This window comes from Ambystoma mexicanum, chromosome 6q, assembly GCF_040938575.1.
Source record: "Ambystoma mexicanum isolate Mex_15411 chromosome 6q, UKY_AmexF1_1, whole genome shotgun sequence".
Lineage (NCBI taxonomy): Eukaryota > Metazoa > Chordata > Amphibia > Caudata > Ambystomatidae > Ambystoma > Ambystoma mexicanum.
Window position 1 is genome coordinate 64301618 of NC_090937.1, and position 24148 is coordinate 64325765.

General features: G+C 46.1%; 1 pseudogene; it reads right to left on the reverse strand.

Annotated features, from left to right (window-relative positions):
• Positions 1-18057: 18057 nt before the first annotated feature.
• Positions 18058-18209, reverse strand: LOC138517158 (5.8S ribosomal RNA; annotated as a pseudogene).
• Positions 18210-24148: the final 5939 nt, after the last annotated feature.

Consider the following 24148-nt stretch of genomic DNA (forward strand, 5'->3'; position numbering starts at 1 on the left):
ATGCAAACAAATGATGGCGGAGAGATTTCAACTATGGTGATGCAGATAACAGAGCCAAAAGACATGGGCCCTCATTACAACACCGGCGGTAACCATGGTTGCTGCCGGTATTGTAACGAGTCCACCAATGGTAAATGGGGAAATACCACCCCATTCCAAGGTTGGCGGGGCAGTAATTCCCCATTTACCATTGGCCCTTCCCCATTCCCATTTTTGCCCCATCGGGCTCAATGGGACTGGGGAAGGCGCAAATTGCGGTACCGTAATTACCTCGGAAGTCCCTTTGCGGGTCCCTACTTTAACGGCTGGTCCAGACCAGCCGTTAAGGTCGGGAGCCGCAAAAGGACCACGTAATCAGGCGTTAAGGGTTTAACGGCGCCGACACCTTTTACGGCTCCGTTAAACCCTCAACGCCAGGGTCGTAATGACCCCCATGACATTTAAAGTCAGGATAACCCATAAAAAGTGCATTTAAATCTGAACAAAGACCCTTTCAAATCTGAAATGTAGGCTTTTTGGTGCTGGGCCTACCAAGAAGAATGTCTGGTTGTCAATTAATTGCTGATTACATGTCCTGCAGAAGTAACCATGAGGTCAAGATTCCCATAAAACTGTATATTAAGAAAGGAGCAAGGCCTTTGAAGCTCAGCATCAGGACATGTTAAGATAAACAGAGATAAACCAGGTGGCCAGTCACATGATTTCAGGGAAATGGAAACCTACCTACTGAGTCCAAGTTATGCTCTGCCATTGATTAAACAGTATTTTCTTAATAAGAAAAGCAGCATGTGCTCGATAGAGCCCCCTCGACTTCAATTTAAACAGGTGAAAAAGACCATTGTGACCTTGTAAAAACAAATGTTTTGCGATATACATAGTTTAAGTTATGTGGAAAAGTATGAATTTTGCCATTTACATACACCTGAGCAATGGAAGAGTTGGCATGGGGTTAGATTTTGAAAATAAAGTTTACATGGGGAACTGTCCCAATTTTAGCTATTTCGGCGCAGCAGAAAACCGCCAAAAATGGTAGCTCCACTCCGGAAGGACGTGCCGATATAAATTTAGCATGGTCAGATTTGCCGTAATATATAGATCTCATATATATCATCATGGGGTTATTTGAAAGACCTAGGGAGGTATTTTCAGAACAAAAGATGCACTCATTTTATTTATTTATTTATTTACTTCAATTCTTAAAATGTGCCACATCACCCGTAGGCCTCAAGGCGCAACTTGTCAATTTGAAATAATGTATTTATTCTCCTCCCTCAGCCTCCATCATACATATCTCTCAACTCCTACTGCTATCAGCAGCAGGGGGTGTGGTGGGGGGAGGTGAATGGAGCAAGGTAGCCAATCCTGACCACCGGAATCATGACAAGGTAGCAGTTTCACTAGGCCTAGAAAATGGCAGGTTTGCATCAGAACTGGGCTTTTTGTGAATTATTCTGGGGGAGAGCTGCTGCTGGACCCTTGGGAGGGTCAACTAGCAGAGAAGCCTCAATCCTTGCATTGGAGACAGTGGCTGGGAAACAAAGGAGTTAGCTGGGACCCAAACCAGAGGAGCAGAAGGGGTCTGGGTGCAGGAGGAAGTCCTTGACTGAGAGCCCTTGACCAGACCTGTGCTGTCCTCAGAGGAGTCCAGCTCGTTTCCCTGACCAAAGCCTCCCATGTAAGTAGATATCCCAAAGCCATCAATTGTGTGACTTATCCCTTTCCATTAGTGGGTAGAGGCGGGTGAACCTGGGTAGGACCTTCGCACAAATTATTAAATCTCACTCAAACTCATTTCCCCATAGAAAACCACCCTCTTTGTTGAAATTGCATTGTGTTGAGAGCAGCCATCCTTAAACCTTTCCATTAAAGTGTGGGGATGGGGGAAGTGTGTAGACCCTTAGCACATTTGATTAAAGTAAATTAATGAATTCCCATAGAGAAAATCACAGGATGAGGGTTGTTAGAATTTGAAACTAACAATGGCTAATGCCCAGTGTGTTAGAGCTATTATAGCCTATAACGACTTGGTTGACTGTTTCTGAAATCCTTGTCTTCCACATACAAAGGGGTGTAGGTCCATAATGCCAAAAAGAAGTATTCCATAAAACACAACCTTTCATGTCAGTGTGAAGAGTTCAAAAACGAATTTCTTGATTCATTTTAAGTCAGCATTACAAAGTATTGTTCTCATCTGTATGTGTGTTGAAAAAAGAAATTCCCCATTCCTTTGCATCAGAATTTCAAAGTATTGCTTCTCATCTGACTGTGTGTCCAAAAACGAAATTTCCCTTTTGGTTCCCATGTTTCTCTGACTCCAATTTATGAAGTCCTGCCTTTTATTGCCAAGTGTGTTGAAAAACGATTTTCATTTGAGTTCCTTTTTCCCAAGCTTGCCTTTTAAATAACAAGCCCAAACGATTTTTTCCATTCAATTACTTTCCCAAACAGCGCCTTTTGAAATCAGCAGTAAAACAATTTTTCCATTGTGCTCACACTCCCTGCACCTTGCCTTTCAATGAAAGGGGTCATATTTAATTGAGGCCTGAGGGTTGGGATTGCTGGGGGAAAAGTATTGTTTCAAATCAAGTCATTTCTGTGGATTTTGTATTGTATTGCAAATGTCTTTATTGGTTAAAGTGAAATCAAATCTGGTGTAAGTTGTTATTGAATGTTTCAAAATTTCACCTGAGTTGTTTTACATAACTGAGTCATAGTTCTGATTTTGGCTATTGCCATAGCATTGGTGGCTGATGTAAATCTGTTGGTCACATCTTGATTAAATAAATTAATAGATATATGTTTTTACTACACACCGGCCTGGCTCCCTGTTCACTGGTGACACAGGGTATTTGATGGGGTTGAGTGTGAGATGGGTTGGAGGCCTCACAAAAGTGAACTTGAATAAACAGTGCTTTATTGTGCTCCACCTTGCTTGGGGTGAAAGGAACTCCCTGAGTTGAGTGTGACCGCATAATAAACTGCGACAGAGGATGCTGGTTTACAAAGAACAACTTTGGATTTCCCTATTAAAAATGTTAGATTTTGGGCTCAATTGCATGGACGTGTGGGATTGGGCATGTAATGAGCTCTTGCAACAATTGCTGAGATAGGATGCCTTTTACCCTTATCTGTTTCCTTGATTTTTCTGCCTGCACTACGCATTCACCTCACCCCTTCCTCGCATATCTATGGTTGTTGATGCATAGTATGATCTCTTTGCTCACTGCTACTGCTTTTGGACTTAAACTGACCTCCCCAACTCCTTTTCGGAATTTGAATGTTCCTGTATTATATTTGAGCTTTCTTGTTTAAACGGTATGCTTGTATCCCATCCTTCTAGTCATTCAAATCTGCCTGTTTTATATTGAGGCTCCCTGTTTAAATTGTATGCCTGTTTTCTATCAATCTGGAAATTCGAAAAGGCCTGTTTTTTTTATCTGAGCCTCTGTGTTTATATTGTATGCTTTTATCCCATCTTCTGGAAATTCAAATCTGCCTGTTTTATATTTGAGCTTCCGCGTTTAAATTGTCAGCTTGTATCTCATTCTTTTGAACTTTGAATGTGCCAGTCCCACAAATGTATTTCTGCTGTTTTGTTGTATTCTAGGCCTCTTCCTTCCACACTTCATTGACTACTTTATTGCATTATTGTGCATTTCGGTCATGTGCTGCAGTTCCCCCTCTCCACCCAGCTGCCTTCTCTCCTCTTTCCCCACAATGGTGATCTCTATCTTCCCTATCTTCTCTAATTGCTAATCTATCACCTTTCCTATTCTCCTCTCTAAATCTGGAAGGAAGAATTTCAAGAAGGATCTCCTGGTCTCCAACCCAGGCTTCCCCCTCGCTGACACCTATTTCAATGCTTCCTCCAGACAGACTGTCACTGACATTCTCTTTGTCGTCCCTTTGCCAGCCCTTTGGACTCACCACTTGGTCTCTGTGCTCTCCCATTTCTCTTCTTCTCCCATTAATGGTGGCACCCGCTGGGAGGTTCTCTTGGAATCCTTCCTGTCCTCTAAGGTAATCATTAATGTTACTTTAATGGCACTGTCATGATCCACGGCTCTCATCCCAGCCTCCTCCTTTCTTGATAGGCGTCTCCCGTCTCTTATCAACTTCCTCTCCTGCCACTCCTCTTTCTTTCTTCCCTCCACCTTCCCTACAACCCCTGACTGGTGTACCATGTCCCTGTACACCACCCGGGAAGACCTTCAAAAGTGGCAACGTATTCCACTTAGCTACTCTTAATTCTCACACTGCCATCAAACACTCCTCTGACATCTGCCACTTCCTTGAGGAGCTTGACCTTGATGTTCTCGCTCTCACCGAGGCATGGTTCACTGCCAGCTCTGTCATTAGTTTTGACACTCTCCTCCCTGAGGGCTACAAGATCCACTCTAAACCCAGGCCTCACCGGTCCGTGGGCAGAGTTGCCCTTATCTTCCCTGAGTGGGTCCCTGCTACCAACATACCCAGGCCTACTCCTCTTTTGAATGTCTTGTCTGCATTTTTGATGTCTCTGCTGACTTCTCTCTAACTCTGGCCACCATGTATAGGCCCCACGGCCAGATTTCTCTTTTCCTCTCTGAATTGGCTGACCTCACCTCTTCTCTCCTAACCTCCTCCTTCAATCTTCTCCTCCTTGGAGATTTTAACATTCACCTTGACTCCCCTAATGCAGTCACTGGGCACTTCCCCAACCTCTGTGACCCTCTTTCACTCTGCATTCTTCTGTTTAATCCTACGCACTCTACCGGTCACACCTTGAATGCTCTCATCTCCTTAGACCTCCCCATCACCATCCCTCTCATTACCCCTCTCTCCTGGTTTGACCACACTCTCCTCTCTTCTCACCTCAGACGCCTGACTTAGCCTTCACCCACACTGCCAGCCTCCTTCTCCTTCATTCGCCCTATGAAGCGAGTGTCAGTTGACACTTTTGCCGCTACCTTTACCCCCCCTCTACTCCTGCCGCTGAGTCTCACCCTGACACAGCCCAAACTAACCTTCATCTCTCCATTTCCAACACTCTGAACATCCTTTCCCCTGCCATGAGGATCCGCATGAAACCGGCCTTTAAGTCCAACTCCTGGTACGACCCCTTCCTGGTTGCTCTGAATTGCAAGTGCAGAGCTGCTGAGCAGAATTGGCAGGCTTCTAGCACATCCTCTGACAAATTGGACTACTTTCTGATCCAAAGGCAATACAGACTCTCCATCTGCTCTAAGAAGGCCTCTTAGAGATCTCTAACAACTTGGTGGATTTTCTCTAAATCTGCAAGGAACTCACCAACCCTTCTGCAGTTTCCATTTCTCCCCTGCCCTCCCGGGCCCTCTGCACTTCTCTGCCTCTCACTTCATGTCCAAAACTCACGACATCCTCTCCTCTCTCTCCTCTGCTTCTCAACCCTCTCCCTCACCCTCTCTCAGGCATCCTTTGACCCCCTCCCCTCCTTTTCTCCCATATCACCTGATGAGTTTTCTAGATAAATCAGCTCCACAAAGGAAGTCTCATCCAAACCGGTGCTTCCCTGCTCTTCCAGAACTATCAAAGACAACATTGTTTCCCTGGCTCTGGCCGATTCCTGCAATCAGTTATTTGTCACTGGATCCTTCCCCTCAATCCTCAAGCACTCCTTTGTTCACCCTCTCCTTAGAAGCATTCTGCTGACCACTTCTGGCCAACTAACTACCACCCTATCTCTATTACCCCCTTCTTGGGCAAACTCTTGGAGTAGCTGGCCATCTCCCCGCTTATCCACCACTCTCAATCTGTTGGGCCCTCCACAACCACCAGTCTGGTTTCAGAACTGCCAGAGGCACGCAAACTGCTCTCCTGCACACCCGTGAAGACTTGTTCAACAATTCCAACTCCAGATGTCCTTCCGTTCTGATCCTTCTTGTCCTTTCCTCTGCCTTTAATATGGTCAATCATGTCAACCTGATAAATCGACTCCATGGCACCCTTGGCATTATGGACTTGGTTCTGGACTGGTTGAACCTCCTTCCTCCCTGACTGATCTTCCCAGGTTCAACTGGGCCCTTCTCTCTCCTCCATCTTACTCTCCACCTGTGGTGTCCCACAGGTTTCTATCCTCTATCCCTGGCTCTTCAATATCTACTTGGCCCCTCTGGCCCATTTGATCTCCACCTTCTTTCCTAACTTCCAGTGTTATGCAGATGATACACAGCTCTCCTTCAAACTACCCTCCTCATCCTTCTCCTCCTCACTCATCATTGAATGCTCTCTGACATTCAGGCACAGTGCACTAACAATGATCTCTGCCTTAATGCCAGTAAGACAGAGATCCTTCTCATTGGGACACCTGCTCCCTCTTTTACTCCCACTCTCTGGCCTTCCTCCATGGCCCCCTCTTCTCAACCTCCTTTGAAGCTAAAGACATTGGTGTCATCTTCAACTCCTCCCTTTCCTTCTCCCCTCACATCTCTGACCTTTGCAAGAAGGCTCACTTTTAACTGCACCATCCCAGAGGCATTCTGACTTTGCTCACCTTCCCCCAGAAACTCAGTTTCTCCAGAGCTCTGGTTCTTTCCAGGCTGCACTACTGCAACAGCCTCTTCCTCAATCTGCCTAACTCCACCCTCTGCCCCATTCAACTAATCCAGAACAGGGCTGCAAGACTTATCATTGGCCTCAAGCCCATGACCTGCATCTCTCCAGCCCTTAAATCTCTATACTGGCTCCCAGTTGCTGCAAGGATTACGTTCAAGACCCTCTGCATCATTCACAAGGCTTTCTGGGGCCTGGAACCCCACTACACCCAACTCTCTCTCCCGAAATACCTCCCTGCTAGAGCCCTTCAGTCCTCGAGCTCTAACTCTCTGCAAATCAGATGTTTTCCCCAGCAGAGACTGGGTGGTAGATCTCACTCCTCCGCAGTTGACTCACTCTGGAATGGCCTCCCTGCCCCTCTCAGACTTGAGGCAGATCTCCTTAAGTTCCAGAAGCTCCTCAAGACCATCCTTGTCTACTCTTCCTTCCTTCTCCCCCTCCCCTGCTCATTTCCCCCTCTGCCCTTGACTGGCGGCCTGGCTCCTTAAGAGTCATACAGGGCAACAGGCCGTACTCTTTGCTTTGATTTTGATTTTGAATAAGTTCTTACGCGCACCAGACAGGTAACTGCATTCGAGCGCAGATGTTAACTAGAGGTTGAGTGTACCGCTGTGGGAGTCTGAGGTAGCCCTAAAAAGGATATATTATCTAAATAGGAAGGTTTTGAGTTCTTTTCTGAACCTTGCCAAGGTAGTGCACGAGCGGATGCCAAAGGGCAACTGGTTCCGTAGCTTGGGTCTAAACACAGAGAACCTCCTGTCACCTTTAGAGATGCATTTTGTCCTAGGGACGCGTAGCAGGAGTTTATCTCCTAATCGGAGGTCTCCAGATGGGTAGTAGTGAAGGATTCTAGTATTTAAATATCGGGGTGCAAGTCTATGGTAACACTGTCCAGTCTTTCCCTGTACTTGGTCTCTCCTGACCCACCCCCCTTCCTCCTCATCTGCACTTGCCCTTACGCCCCCCGGCCTGCACGTGGCCGGATGGCATTGGGCCATTCCATCCCCCTTCATCGCACTTAGTTTTTCCCCCTTCCCCTGATTCTCTTCCACTCCTTCTCATCTTGCACTTGCCCTTACTGGCCCCCTCCCTGCACATGACTGGATGGCCTTAGTCATTCCAGCCCCCTTCTTCGCTCTTAGCTTTTATTCCCCCTTACCCTTCTTCTTTTCCCCGGCCCTCTCCTTCTCATGGGTCCCTCCTACCCTCCTCCTGCACTTCTCGTTACTGAACTTTCATGATCTGAATGTCATATGGCCTAGTAAGATCTTTTTTTGTCTCCCCTGTTCCCCCACCCTAGCCTTCTTGCACCTCGAAACACTTGTGTATAGGCGCATTACAAATAAACAATAACATAAAAATTAAATATAACAATTAGATTTTTATTATGATTTTTGAGCCGCTGCATATTTTTGATTGTCAGCTGCCATGTGCGTCATTGGGCACTAACATAGTTTTTTTTTATAGTGCTTGATCATTCCAATATGTCAGCCGTGTTCCTTGCAGCCATATCCCAGAAGTCTCTTCTTTATTCTACTCTCACATTCATGACAAGCTCGCGTGAGTGTCCGGCTTTGAAGTTCCGGTGGAGTTAGTATTTGGGTCAATGTGCATTTACATCCTGGATGTGGCTACTGGATGCAACCTCAAGGGTTCATTTGGTGGATGCACGTTTGTATGTAATTCAGGTAGGTCACGTGGTGAACTTTCAGGTGATGCTCCACATTTATTTATTTCCAATACTTGATTGGTTTCTTTTTGTACTCAGTACACCTCTTTTGTTATATCATTGGTGCAGTATTATCTGAAACGATTGAGGTTCGGAATTCGTCTCAGGAGGCGTGTTTCCTTTGATATACTCATTTTGGACCTCCAGGCATTTTCGAGCGGTCGAAGTGTACGAAAAGAAGTAGTGGAACTATGTTCCCTACTGGCCTGCACCGCTCCCCACAGACCCCATCGCCGCGCCCCCTCCCATGCACAATAAAGCCCCAAAACACATGCACCTGCTCAGGCCCTCCAGGATATTGCGGCATGAAATGGAAAATTTTGCGGCACAAAAAAGAAAAAATTGCGGCACACAACTGCATTTTTTGCGGCATTATTTATTGTCGAAAAATACATGATTTAACATCTTTTTTATCCAAAAACAGAGAACTTGAACAGTACAGAGTGTTGCACATTGAAACAGGAATGTTTGAGGTGATGTGGAGAACTTTTAACAAACCTTTGAGCTAACTTTATCGAGCAATAGTATCAAACTGTGAGCCTGAAATGCCCGTCATTGTTTTTTCAAAGCAGTCTTCTGAGTTAATGCCTTCTGCCACTTGATTTATAAGCACTATAATGGCACTGATTGCATAGCTTTCTGAGCACCCCCGTTCATTCCTGAGCTACATCAGTTTCAGTACTTGGTCTCAATCCCATCTCCCCTAATCACATCAGTCCTGACTTGCAGCTCCTCTTTTATTCTGTGGGTTCCTAAATATAGCTCTACCAGTCGACCTCAGTCCTGACTTTCAGCACTCTATGCAACTCCTGCTTTGGTACCTTCATAATGCTGCCCAGCTATAACCCCTGCATTTTCAGTACTGGGATGTAGACACATACAGGCACAAACGCACACAGCTCTGCTGATCTACCTAAATTCTAAAATGCGCCCCTTCTGCTTTCCCCCTACTGAGATCCTCTCACACAGGTGCGTCCAGGCACACCTGTCCCTAGTTAAGGTAACCCTTATGGTCCATTTCTGGAAGCCCATCACTGCTTCACTACCACTCTTTAGTCATGGCATGTGAACCCAATGTGTACGGGCAGTCCTCCGGGGTTAGGTCCACACATTTCAAAACAATGACATTGAAGTGGAGCTAAACACCCTCAAAACCTAAATTGGCAGATAAGTACCAAAATCGAAAATTTTAAAAGACTGAGGAGTGAAGCGTTGGGTATAGATAGTGGGTGAGTGCAGTGAAGAAAGAGGAAATCCAAAGATGGCATGGGGGTGGTGGGATCCCTATAAAAATAAATGGAAGGTGTATCTTAATTAAAGATGACAACGTCGATACGATAATGTCAAAAAGACTCAGTCTCCCATCCAAATGAGCCATGAGAATCCTCCCTTCAGCGGAGGACAGGAGCATCCTCTGCAGGCCATCTGGCTTGCCTCCAAGGCTGAAGGCACTTCCCTCGCCAGCATTCGTCCCCCAGATCTATACTCCCAGTCCGTTGCTGCGCACTGCTAGAATAGTTTTGCATAAATCAGGGCATTTATGTAACTCCTTTAGCTCTTAGTCTTCACTGTGGGTCACCTGCGTCTGAAAATCACCTCCTTCAAAGTTCCTATTCCAGCTTTCTACCAGATTCACTGCCTGCTCCTCTGGAAGCACTCTCGAAACCGCATAACACTCTGAGGTGCTCCCACAGTCGGTCCATCGCTACTAGTGTTCTGTGAGTTGCTCCCAAAGCCTTAATCCTCCACAGCAACACTGTGTTATTTGGGGAAGCGGTCCCTCAAGATGCTTCTTAAGCTCAAGGGATCCAGTAAGCGCTCTTGCCAGTAATCCTGCCAGGTTTCCTGGCACCTTAAATCCTTTAAGTCATTTAGTGCGGTGGACAGGCCACATCACTGGTGAGGGTCACAGCACAGCTGTGGCAGCAATGCGCTTTACAGGAGCTTGCTGCCATGTTAAGAGGATATGGGATACTGCTGTTGCCGAAGCTTGGTCTCGGCAAGCTTGGTGTCAGTGCAGACCCTCCCTAGAATAACTCTGTTACACTTAATCAGGTCCAGTACCTCTGCCAAACACAAAACGTGGGTTCCTTCCCCAAGATAGTTTCTATGAGTATCCTTCACTGAAGTCCTGCTAAAAACAAGCATTTGCAAATCCAACAGTATTGACTTGATTTTAACATAACTGTGTATAGGAATTGCCAGCTGCTGCTATGGTAATTAATTGCAAGGCCTTTGTCATTTGTGTCCCGTTCTGTCTGGCCACGCTCTTTAGGACAGCCAGGCTGAGTCACCACAGCCTAACATTTTGGGGTGTGGAGGGGGGAGAGGGCTACAGCTCGATCAGCTCCATGGAGGGGCTTGAATTCAAAGGTGTCAACCCTGGTTCACACCTTTGAACTGAAGCCCCTCGGTTTATTTGCTTTTTGCTCAGTGGAGTTGTTAACCTTTGAGCTGCTGCAATTAGCAACCCCTCTGTGGATGCTACAAATCATTAAAGGAGTGTGAAAAAGATACATAAAGCTAATGTGTCTTTTTTGCGCTCATTTAATGATTTATAGCGGCCATAGCGGGAAAAGGCAAATTTTGCATTTTTTTTGCAAATCGCAAAATCACCATAAGCTGGGTGGTCGGTTTAAGGAAACACCCTGTGCAGTGCACTGAAAGTGCAAGTTCCAACCTCTTCCTACACTTTTATTTTAAAACGAAATCGTTCCGAAACTGTTTATTTTTAAAATAAAAGTATAGGAACGGTAAAACTTAATTAAAAGAAGTAGAGGAGCACCGCTCCCGACCGCTCCCGCCCACTTCGACCACCGAGTAACCCATGCATTGGAGTTTACTATAGCAGTGGATGTGCTGAGCTTTTGTAAAAGTGTTTTGCATATGTTTTACCCTCCTCTTGGAACGCTGTGTCATTGGATCGGGTACCCAGCAATCCAAATGCCTCTTTCTTTTCCTCCCCTTTTTCATTGCCATTGCTGCATAGAGGTTCCAATTTACTTGCACACTGGTGGCAGTTTCATGGTGGTTTGACTATCTAGATTATATTTGAATTATGTTTTACTATTCAGAATCCTTTGGGTTTTGGTGATTATTTTTGGTTTGCGTTCTGCCATTCTCCATTCAGTTGTGTTAGTAGTGGTTCCATTGGTTAGTGCACTTTTGTTAAGTAACCCGTAGTCAGGCTTCGTAATTGATTTGGGTTTCCTGATTATCTATATACCCCATTGAACTGTGCGGCTGTGATTGTTTTGTATGTATGTTTTCAATTATTTTCTAGTACCTCAACGCATCGTTTCTTTAGCTCTGGCAATGTATACATTCCAAATATGTTCTTTCGGGATTTTTTCTTCCCCTGATGAAGATGTTTATAATGAAATCTATTACGTCGAAACTGGTCGGTGCTTTGGGAGAAATAAATCACTTTTTCTTCTCATTGGCTACATTTGTTCATATTCATATTAATGTGTTGATTGTATGTTTAGGGATGTGCGTCTGTAACAAATTGTACAGTTTCTTGTTTATATTGGAGAGTCCACATGTGCAGTATCTTGGGGAGTGGTTTGTGTTGATGTGGTATGTCAAGACATGATGTGTGTGATGTAGAATGTTTTTCCATTGTATTTTCTAAATCCTTTCTGTAGTCTGTATTATTGAGTTGTGTTTTTTACATGCATTGTAAATACATTTTCCATTTTTTGATTTAGTACTCAATTGTTAGATTCAATTTATTGTTCCAGATTCACTTTTCAGTTTACCTTGTGCCTGCTGTAAGGCCACCATCCAGGGACCAGTGCTTAAGCTGCCACCTCTGTGCCCTGGGGCCAGGGCTCAAACTGCCACCTCTGTGCCCTGGACCAGGGCTCAAGATACCACCTCTATGTCTTGCTGCAGGGCGCAAGCCGCCACCTATGTGCCAAGATTATAAAATTACTGCGCCACTTTTACTGCAACCCCACGTAATGTTGACCATTTTTATTTTGCCCCCCTTTTCACCACATATACATTTGGGGGGATGGGTACAGTATGTAATGAATATAGGGAGGCTACCGGGGCTCTGGCCCTGCATATGGATGGGGTGAAAAGGTGGGTAAAATATAAAAAGGTCAACATTTTAGGTAGGGGGTCACAGTTAAAATTGCAAGTAATCCCATAGATCCCTCTGTGCCCTGGGTCCGAGGCTTAAACCATCACCCACAACCAAGGGCCAGCCTCTCTTCCTTGACTCCCATGGGTTTGCCCTGCAACTCTGCCACGGGCTGGGCCAAGGCCATATGGTTTGTTAGGCTGACTGGAAAGGGAGAAGTGCACTCCCTGCCTAGCCCACATCCCCGCAGGTACCCCCAGGGTCGGTGGGACTTTCAGTGCACCCCGTGGCGCAGCAGGAGGAGGAAGGATAGAGATCCTTGTTGCACCAGCACCACTCCAGCGCCTCTGACAAAACCTTGGCTTAGAGGATGACTTCCAATAGATCACAGTGAGGTAGCTGCTCTGCTACTTATGAAACCCTGACCCAGAATCAGGTTGTCTACAAATGATTATACAACACATTCCCCACGAACATGTAGTGCACTATGGGTGAGAGAGCTTGCCCCCTTTTGTCCACACTAGAGTCCTGAGGCAAGCAGCACTATGCACTGGCTCAGATGCTCGCTATTCTAGGCCAACTGAGGCTCCACAGTGCTGTTGCAGTTATGGGGGATTCTGACTTAGAGGCATTCATTCAGAATCCCACAGATGGCAGCTTCGCCCCATTGGCTCCTCATCCAAGCACATACACCAAATGTCTGAACATTCTGTTCCTCTCAAATTGAGCAGGATTACTTTTGCAACAACACATCATCATTGGGGTAAAACTAACCTGTCACATGACTGTCTAAACCCAGCTCATGGTACACATTAGTAGGTGAACAATCTAACATTTAAAGAATCCTGCTTTACAACGTTATGAAGACCCGATATGGAAGGATCAAAATGCAAAGTTGCTATAAATACTTTGCTACCAAAAGAGAGTCATCCCTGTGATAATATTCTGATACCTCCTGCTGGAAACACAAAAAGTCAGAAGGATCGTCTTCATACGTAAAATTGAGATGCAGCCAGCTTTTGCCCTTGCGTCTCCGTGGGATATATCTGTCCTCCCAGAACTTACCTTGGGATTTTGCGTTATTGTCGGACAGGTGTACTACCCCAGTCAAGCTCCCCATCTGCCAATGGAGCATGTCACTAGTGGCTGAAGCTGGGTGCGTGGAGCCAGAAGTGACAGCCCCACAGGGCTTGCCCCCGCCTCACTTCCCAAGTCAACAAATGATAAAAGTAGTAATTCACTGCTGGCCCAAGAGCCTCCCACCTAGCTTACACCTTTCATGTCTCCTCAAAGTGCCACATTAGAGTCGAGCTCAAGAGGGTCTCCTATCCCAGCTAATTCGGCCAAGCCCATTCCCTTGGTTGTGGTTCACTAGATAGTAGGTTCGGACAGTGGCAATCCCGTTCATCCATTCACGCTTGCCACCAATGAGAGTCATAGTTACTCCCGCCGTTTACATGCGCTTCAATTAATGTATTCACTTTGACATTCAGAGAACCGGGCAGAAATCACATTGTGTGACAATAACAGGGGAAGAGGTTACAGCAGCAATTTCCACGCTTGCATCGGGGAAAGTCCCTGGTTCGGACGGCTTGGGTATTGAGCTATATAAGGAATTTGGGCAGGCTCTCACACCGAGACTGCTTAAGTTATGGGAGGAATCATTGGAGTGACAGAGGTTCCCGCCAACTTTTCTGAAGCCATCTTCACTGTTTTGGCGAAGCCGGGTAGGCCTACACATGAAATGGGATCGTACAGACCGCTCTCCCTCATAAACCCAGGTGGTAAAATATTTGTGAACGTATTCGCTTCCCGGCTGCTCCCATACATGCAAGGGTTGATACATCCAGATCAATTGGGCTTCATTCCACAGCATTAAATGTACGTCAGCTGTTTTGGATAATTGCACAAATTAATCCACAGGCTAATTCGGTTGCTGTATCGCTAGACGCATAGAAAGCATTTGATTCTATTTCATGGAAATTCCTTTTTGCAGTACTACGCCATTTTAAGTTTGGGGACTATTTTATAAACTGTGAGCGTCTGATGTATTCTGCGCCAACGGCTAAGCTCTGTACGAACAGAGTCCTATCGCGTGCCTTCCATCTAGGCCGGGGGATAGGACGAGGATCTCCGTTGTCCCCGCTGCTGTTTGCCCTTACGATAGAGCCTCTGGCCTGCCTGATAAGATCACAATATGAAAAAGGGGATCAGAATAGCAGGGGCACCGCAGATTATAACCTCATATGCAAACGATTCTCTGTTGTTTATCCGAAATCCTGAGTGCCACCTGAGCCCCATGATAGAAGAAGTACAAACATTTACGCATTGTTCTGGTTATCGGATCAACAGGGCCAAATCAGAGCTATTCCCTCTTACAGAGAGAATGCTGTGACCCGGAGATCTGGTGTGGTTTCGTTGGTCTCCACAGCAGGTTAAGTATCTGGTGATCTTAGTGTCCCGATCACAATGCTTGCTGTTCAGAGACAACCACAAGGCATATTTGACCACTCTTGTGGTTAAGCTGCGAATTTTCCTATCTCCTTGTATGCAAGACTGTCGATACTCAAAATGATAGTCGTCCCTAAACTGATATACTATTTTAAAACAATTCCAATTTGTCCTGGGCATGCTTTCTTCAATAGACTGCATTCATTGGCAGTCAGCTTTGTCTGAGGGTCAGGAGTGACTTGAATGAGCTGGTATAAAATGGGGAACCGTACGACCAGGAGTGTTTAGCCACACCAGATTTTGAATTATACTATCTTTTATTGCAGGCCCAGTTCCCCAGCTACTGGTATGCTCCGGCTCCAGGTCCAGCACATAGTGCATTGGAGCGCTATGGAGCAGTGCCTTCAGAACTGAAGTCGGTTACACTTAGCGACCGACATGCAGATTCCTGCACCTTCGACCTGGTTTGCACAACCGTTATGGTGTGGGAAAGGCTATTTAAAACATTTGGTGTAAGTGCACCGTATAATGGAGTGATCCCCCCAGCGAAACTGCCCTGCGTTTCCTCCTACATTTGACTCAGATATCCAAATGTCCTCGGATTGTGGCAGGCAGATGATTCTGGGGATATATTTCCAGGTGGGAGAATTGTGTCATTGGAGGAGCTCATGGAGAAATTGGGTAATACTCCCATTAAAACGTTACAATTCTTCCGAATGAGGGCAGCTGTCTGTCGTAAATGGCCGTTGCTCTGCAAGAACCAGATCCCCAGAACTGTATAGAGGTAACGATGTCCAGTGGAGGTACTGGCAAATTGATATCAAATTCATGCAGGTTGCTTCAATCCAGCCAAACTTCATGGTGCACAGTAAATGGGAACGCAACCTGGGGGTAGAAATACAGGACGCACAGTGGCAGAAATGTTTTTTGTTTCTTCCTCGGCCATCTTATCACTAACCCTTCCTTCTGACCTGTGATGAGAGGAACATCTTTTTATGAACTTCTAGTGCCCAGGAAAGCTGAGGCTTTTCATGGGCTACTGCAGGGCCATGTGTGTTTGCTGCCAGGAAGTGGGTTGGGACTGTCTGAACCCAATCCAAAAACTGGTTTCAGTGTGTCTGAATGTTATGCATGAGCTGTCGCACCAGTTGGTCCTGATTGGACCACTTCTGGGGTGTACGTGAGCCAGATCTTAGATTGGTAGTGGGAGTTTAGACTTTTGCCTGCCTTTTGGATAAGAAGAGGACCCCTGCACCCATTCCAGACAGATTCCGGATGAAACCTAGGTGTCAAGTATCCTTACCAGCTGCAAGACATGTGTAAGGAGACAGTGGACCAGTTGGAAGAAAGCCTGGTGACCAACCTCTGCTGCTGTTCCTGAAGAGCTGTGTCTTGTAGGCATCTCCAGAAGTCCTCGAAAGGAGCTTTGACCCTTGGAGTGTAAGGAACATCCATTCTCGATGTCAGCTCAGAGTCCTGCAATGAAGAGCCCTCGGAAGTGCCCCTGGATCACCCAGTGGCTGGCCATCTCAGAGTTTGGGCTACCGTGCTGTAGACGTTGCCGTTCTATGTTGAGGCCTGGAACTTTGGGGCTCGAACTTTGAGGATAGACAGCCTGTGCTACAGGACTCATCACATTTCGTGGTTCCTGTAGCAAGGGGACCCGAGATAGGAGGCGAATTCCGACCACGATAAGTGTGTCCCTCTGTTTTGCCATGCATCATTGGCCGTTGTCCAAAACAGCTTTTCTGCATTTACTCCTGTGCTGAAAGGGACCCTGCATTGAGCTCTTCTGTATTTTCCACCCTGAAGACCTTGAACCAGCATTTGTCTCCCACCAGAAAGTGTTCAAACCTGCAACCCCTGGTATCAAGGACCAGAGCTGACTGTGGAAAAAGTGACCTTGGAGCTTCTTCGGAAAAACCTACCAAGTCCTAAGAAGAATGAGAGTATGGAGGTGAGTTGTTTGTTAACTTTCAGAAACATTTGTAACATTTTGTCTTTGCCATTACTCCCTCGCCAAGCTATCTGAAAGTGTGGGACACTTTTATTCACTAGAACAACTTGTCCTCTACCCCTTGGCACTCTTCATAGGATCCCAGAAACCCTCCATTATCTTTATCCCATCTCACAAAACTGTGGGGAACTTTTGGGCACAAGGCCCCATACATCTTAGGAATGGACTTCTAAAGTTAGTGTTGTATTTCTGTGGACCTGTAGTGCTGTATACTAATGCTTACTTTTCTTTTTGTTATGTAATTTGCCCTAATCCAGTGAAATTTTATTTATTCTTGTATGATATTACATGCTAATAGACATGTTTCATAGTGTTATATGGCCATAAATAAATACATATTTTTTATAACTGTTTGTCTAAGTGTGTTACTTGACTTTACACTGTGTGTACTCATTGAGGACCCCTTACCAGGCTCACCCTTCCTGATACTTAGCCTTGATCACGCATCCAGCTTCCTTGAACTGTTTTGGCTACAGCTCCCAGAGTTGTCCTTGTCACTAAACTAGCTTGCCCTTGTATGCATCTGTCCACCAGGCCAGAGTATAGAAAATCAAGGCCAAAACATGTGTAGGGATGCTTCTGGTTTCATGCAGAAGGGATGTGACCTAGTAGTTCGGGCTGGACCTTTTGGGGTGGTACCAAGTCTGATTTGCACATGGTCTTTCCCCTTCTGGAATGGCTTGGCTGTCTGAAAAACGATGGTCTGGAGGGTTGCACGGAGCTCTGCCTGTGGTTATGATTTATTCAAAACCTTCTAGCCATCAACTTTTGGTTTTGCGAAATTCAGTCCTAAAAGCGGTCGAGTGTTTGCTGTCATGATCTGCGTCGAAGCCCGCCTGAGGAGAAATTGCCTGATAGACCGGGTTGTGAGGCCTGTGCCTCAGGACTGTCCCATGCAGGCAGCTGTGGCCACAGACAGCCTCACACGGCACAGACAGCTGTCCCGGGGTAGATGAATGTAAATTGGGGTGTTTACGCCACCTGCACCACCAGGTGCATGCTATGCACTTGGCACCCCCTACCCCAGGAAGGGGGAAACGGGGAGGCAAGGAGGCCTGGCAACAAGCCTCCGTGCCAGGTCCATGGATGCAGCGACAGTGCTGATGGGGGTCTGATTTTAGGGGGGCAACAGGAATGGGGTCCCTGAAACATCCCCAGTTGTACCCTGGGGAGGGTCCCTGGGGTGATTGATGTTCAAGCCACCCTCAGGAGTAGCCCCAGGAAGAAAATGGGGCTGCAAAGTGAGTTTAAAGTGTCAATGATCAATGTGTCCTGCAAATCACACTAATCATTGCAGCTAGCTGCATTCTTCATCAACGTGTGAGCCGACTGATCCACTGACAAGAGTCACAGACAACTTTTATTTATCCAGATGCCGGCCTGAACCTACCAGTGTAGGAGAGGCTGGGGGAGGCAGAGCAGCCCGTCCTGCCTGCATGGTGAGGCAGACCTGTGCTATGTCTTGCTTCCCCAATTGGGAGCTGGCCAAGACTATTGTGGTTTATAGCAAATGGGTTCTAGGTGCTTAGCCTGTGAAGCCCTCCCACTATCTTTTGTGGCAGCGTGATGGGGCTTCCAACGGTGATGAGGCAGGGGCTGGGACAGACATTGGTGTGCTTTGCGCCAGACCACCAGCTCAATCACAACACCCAACTGCAAGCTGTTTTAAGTGAAGCAACTTTAACATACATTATTGGAGCTGGACTTAATGTGGCTGCTGGTAACAGACTTGCCCTCCAATTAACACTCTTTGAACGATTTGAAGTATACACATTCAAATTACAGGACCTCAAAATCGTGTATAATAAATTACCATCACTACCTCCCTGAATCAGAAGTGGGTAATTTGTACGCCTGCTGCCTTAGTTTCTCAGGCTCCCTCTCTGGAATAGAATCCTGATTCTCCCTTACCTGTAATCCCCATCGGAAGTTGATAGGGCAGACATCAGAATGTATAATTTCCATCACACGGTTGTGTGATCTGATAAGGCTTAGCTAGAGTAACCAAAGCCGACGTGCAATTCTGGATTGGTCATGGTCTGATAAATCTACGCATCCAGGGAGGTTAGCGTTTATTGGCATGTTTTCCCTGTAGATTTACCAAAGCTATCCATGTAATAGATGGAGCCATCAAAGGAACCATCACTAATTCAATGAGCCCTTTACAGTGTCACTTCATCATCATTCAAAGTGTATTCAGATTAAGTATCCATCAAAGAGAAACAGCAGATACAGATGAAAAGGATTAACAATTCAGAAATAAGTCATTCGCTGCAGGGGCATTACCGAGTCAGGTAATGCCCTGTGGCCCATAGTTACAGAAGTCCCTGGGGCATTACCTGACTCGGTAATGCCCCTGCAGCAAGGGGCTTATTGCTATTAGTACTCCGGCCCATAAGATCGGGGTACTAAAAGTTTTTTTTTTTCTGTTCCGAAACGCTCTGGCATTTCGTAACAGACATTTTTCTTTTTTTACATGGCCGCAGGGGAAGGGAAAACCAAGTCCGTTTTCCTTTTCCATGGCGGCCATTGAAAAAAATAGAAAAAAGTAAACAACAAAAATGTCCGCCATGGAAACGGGTGAAGCGACTACATGTAGTCCCTTCTCTCTTTCCATGGCGGCCTGGCGCAGATCGGGAGCGGACGCGCTGGGGACAGAAGTGTTCCCAGCGTGTCCGCTCCCAAAATGGACTTCAGCGAAGGTAAGTGGGGATGGGGGGGCTGGGAGGGAATTCTGTGGTTGGGGTGTAGAGGAGGTATCAGACATGACCTGCACCCACTGCCCTTCCTTTTGAGGTACCACAAAGGTACTCGCCAAGGTACGTGACATATGAAGAGCAAATGAACCAACAGAGATCTCACTGGGACTCTGCCCAGTGTACATTAGAAGATCTGAACCTGTTGAAGTGCCCATAACCAGACAACCCTGGGCAGCACGGTACCTTATCAGACAGCCATACCAGCCGCTGATACGAAATGAAGAGTACCTACATACGGTCCATGAAGAAACCCCAAGAGCATTAATGGAGGGCCAGTGGAAATGACACAAGGGCCTGAACAGGCACGTGAGTGAATAAGACAGCTATCGAAGATGACACGCTAGAACAAGCGGTTATGAAAATAGATGTAATGGACACAGGAAAGAGACGATGTCAAAATGTAAGGAAACGTGTTACAAGACAAGATGGAAGTAACCAACCAGTTAACGTGTGTAAATAGGGTTGGAACGCAAGAAGCTAAGAAAACGCTACTGCATGCTATGCTTAGTAGAATAATAGAAGCGGCATGCACCAACTAAATTTCTACCTCAAGAAGCACATTATACAAGTGCGACTCCATTTTGTAAAGCAGAAATGTGCCCAGGCTGCCAGAGGCCTAACAGGCCCAGTTTCAGACCCAGCCAGAGTCAAGGAGAAGAGCGTAATCGAAACTTAACAAAGAGCGGCTCATGCCTGGGAAATCGAGGTCAACCAGAGAAAGGGAGGAGAGCGTCAACTCACAAGAATCAAACTTCAGAGCATACCAGCCTGCCCATGAAGGTCAAGATATGAGAGGCCCAGGCAGGTGGCAGGGCCAAAGCAGAATAAAATACAATAAAAGCTGGAAACTGAAGCAGATTCATGGTGAATAGACATGTGACCAGCCAGGCACGAAGAGGTACCATTGCCTGATGTCATCCAGAACCCAGGATGCCATAATTTTTCTCGATAAGAGACTACAGTTCCGAGGCCATACCCAGCCAACTAATTGACACATAGCCCTAAAATACGGATTGATGGAAAGGAGGCAGGGTGAAACTTGGGTCACTAGGCACTTGGGTGTCCATTCTGCATGATGCTAATTAAAGTGGAGATTTATGCTTAGGGGTGTAACTTGCCCAATCACAATGGACCATGTAATCTAGGATCCTATAGATAATAGAACCAATAGGACGTCGTACTTTTAGTGACGTCAATCACGTGTGATGTAGAGGGAGGGGCGTAGACGCCCACCCGATAAGAGTTATCCAATCCACATGCTCTGTTACCATATACAGATATAACACCTATACATAAGTTACCTTTCCTAACCAATTATATTGCATGGTGATTTTTTATAGAATTAGACGTCAGTAATGACGAGTTTTGCCTATAACAATGACTGTTTGACTGAAGTTCGAGGAAGTTGGAGCGAGACAGGTGATCGCAATGCTGCTGATTTCCATTTGTTTCCCTGTTTGATGTACTTGTCATTAAACAGACTTCCCTTTGCCAAATTACTGAGTCCTCATTATTGAGTCGTGTTGGAGTAAGTGAATCCTGCACCCCCAGTCCTCACATGGTGCAGCTATCTTGTATTACAGGTACCAGAGGGTGCGCACTGATCTATGGGCCCGTCAGTGAAACCCTGCTCCTCTGTACACTTGGTAGCATGAGGATGGTCCTGGCCATTGATTATTGAATATATAATACTAAGATACCTTTAGACCGACGGCACAAAGTAACTCTAGGCCTTCGGCAATATCACAAGTCCTTTCGCCATTCCGGCTGAGTAGACTGAGAAGCTTCCCATGGACAATGAGAGAGTAAAATTTGAAAATCTGCAATGGGTCTGAAGGAACCTGCCTTCCAAGCATAACACTTCTCATTCCCACGGGCAGCCAATCGGATGAAAACCTTAAAAGCTGGAAGAGGAAGGGGCGGTGATCCCGAGGTCCCAGAGAGGAAAAGATGTGAGTGGTGAGTGAAACAGTAAACTCGTTACTTTGGCAAATGTCTTGTAGGCATTAGAGTAATTAAGGGAAAGGTAACAGAGGGTGGCGGAGAACAAATAAAGTAGTAAGAAATAGAGAAGACTGTATATATTTAGGGGGTTAATGGCTCAAGTAGAAGGAAAAAATATATAAAACGTAAGGATTACCAGGGGGGGCACCTGAGATAAAATGTAAGGATTACCAGGGGGGCACTTGAGATAAAAATGTAAGGATTACCGGGGGCACACCCGAGATAAAAAGGAAGGATTTGCCCTATTCCTGCGGTTTAAAACAGCGGTCAGAAGAAACGTGAACTCAGGGCCCACAGAGGGGGAACGATTAGGCTACGGTGACATTTAAAGACGTCATCAAGGGAGTTCGTTTAGATCCCATGACGGGGTATTGATTAGAAGGCAGGTATACGTATGACCAGCTGGTGTACGTCTAGTCTGTCAAGTGTCTGTCATATGTGTCCTGTTTTATTTTTTATGTAAAATAATTGTATTGATGATTGCTTGAAATGCATTTTGGCTTTACGCGATTCAGTAACTAAGAGGGAATCGCCATTGAATTGATGGGTTTTGAGCAAATTGTTGGTATAAATTTTGGCGGGAAAAGATTGGATTGGAGCTTGCGTATGTGGTGCTCGCTCATACTATTGGAAGGTCAAAGAACTGTATAAATACTGTTAGTGACGAAATAAAAAATGGAGGAAGTTACCCCGCTTGCGCATTTGTGCAAGCAGCTGCCAAAGCATGCACCTAAGCTGAAGAAGTATAGCACAGAGTGGGTTAAGCGTACTGCCCACAAGATGTTTATGCCATGGCCCCAGAACGGGTCCCTTTCTAAAGCTGTCTTACAGCATATGACGACTTTCCTGCATGCCACATATACCGGCAAGAAGTTAGAAAAACGCCTTGCTGTTCTCAAACTTGGGAAAATGTTCGAGCAGTCGAAGGAGAAAGAACCACCCGCAAATTGGATATTAAATGTATGTACAGAGGGGGGGTGAGATGCCTACTGCGCCACCAGCCCTGCCTGAGCCAACGATCTAAGGAAGTAAGTCAGAGGGTCTGTACCCGCTAAGAGAACTCAAGGCAGCTACGGGATATAGCAACCCCGCATATGAGTCACCTATATCAGTAGTGACAAGATCAAAGAGAAGGAGCAGGAAAGTAATCTTGCCTCCGCAGTCCTGAGGGACAAGGAGAGACGCGATGGTGGGAAAAAGGATCAGGCACAGACTAGTGCATCTCTCGAGAAAGAGAGAGAGGGAAAGAAGTGTAAAGAAAGTGATGAGTTAGCATTTGCAAAAGACAAATGGATGGGAGGACAGATACTATTGAAGGAAAGGGAAGTGATGATGTAAGGCCGAGAGAAAGGCCTGATGAAGCACAAAGAAGGGAGAAGGAAAAGGAGAAGGAAATGAGGGACGAAAGGATAAGAAGAAAGGATAGGCTGAGGCGAAAACAACTATATGGCAAAGAGCAAGGAATACTGCTCAGTCGCACACAATACGCAGCCTATGAAAAATACAGGCAGAACATGTTAAAGTAAGAGGAAGAAAGAAGAGTGCACAAAAGGAAAGTAAAAAGTGGGAAGATGAGGAGATTAGAAGGGCAAAGGAACATAGAAATGAATGAATGAGGGAAGTAGATAAGGCTAGAGAAACAGCAAGGAAGCGCAAGGAAATAGACGAGGAAGTAGAATGTAAACGCAGACAAAGGGCAAGGGATCTTGAATATTTGGAGCGGGAAGTCATTAAACCCAATCCTACAGTAGAATGGGAAGACATAGAAGAATTCTTTCCTGAAAGCGATGCGGTACAAGGTACAAGCGGGACAAATATTGAAGATGACTTCAACACCAGAAGCATCGGGGAAACGATTGATAAAATCTATGACGAGATGGGGCTGGAACTAATTTCCCAAGGGGGAAGGGAAGATGAGCGCTTAGAAAGCACTCAGCTATATGAAAATGAGGATATCACTCAAAGTAGTGGGAGCAGGGGACTGTCCCTAGACAGGTTGGAAAACAGACAGAACGAAGAAGATGCAAGGAGTTGCGTAAACTGGGATACTTCAGAAACCGACTCTGGTGGGGAAACAGAGGACGTGGCACAAGAGGAAGGGAGACGGTGTGAAAAGCGGCTCCTGAAGGGCCAGGGGGTACGATGGTCTGATGCTAGCAAATCCGAGCCCAGTACATCGAAGCCTGCCACAGTGCATGGCCAACATGGGGGAACTCCCCACGGCCAGAGGGAGAAGCCAGCATCTACCTATACAGCCAAATTAAGGGCACTGCCGGGTAGATGGTAAGGTGGGAATGCTGCCCCACCAATAGAGAGGAGAGCTGTGGGAAAAGAGAAGGAAGACTGTGCGTTCCAGTTCCCACTGCTAGAAAAGGGGGGAGCAAGACCACAATATATTCCATGGCCACACATGGACCGGGAAAACCTGAAAAATAAGCTTCCAATGCTGACATCGGGAGCTGGGAAGTGGATACACGAGTTAGAGAAAATGACGGAGGGAGTCACCTTAGCCATAGGGAACATTA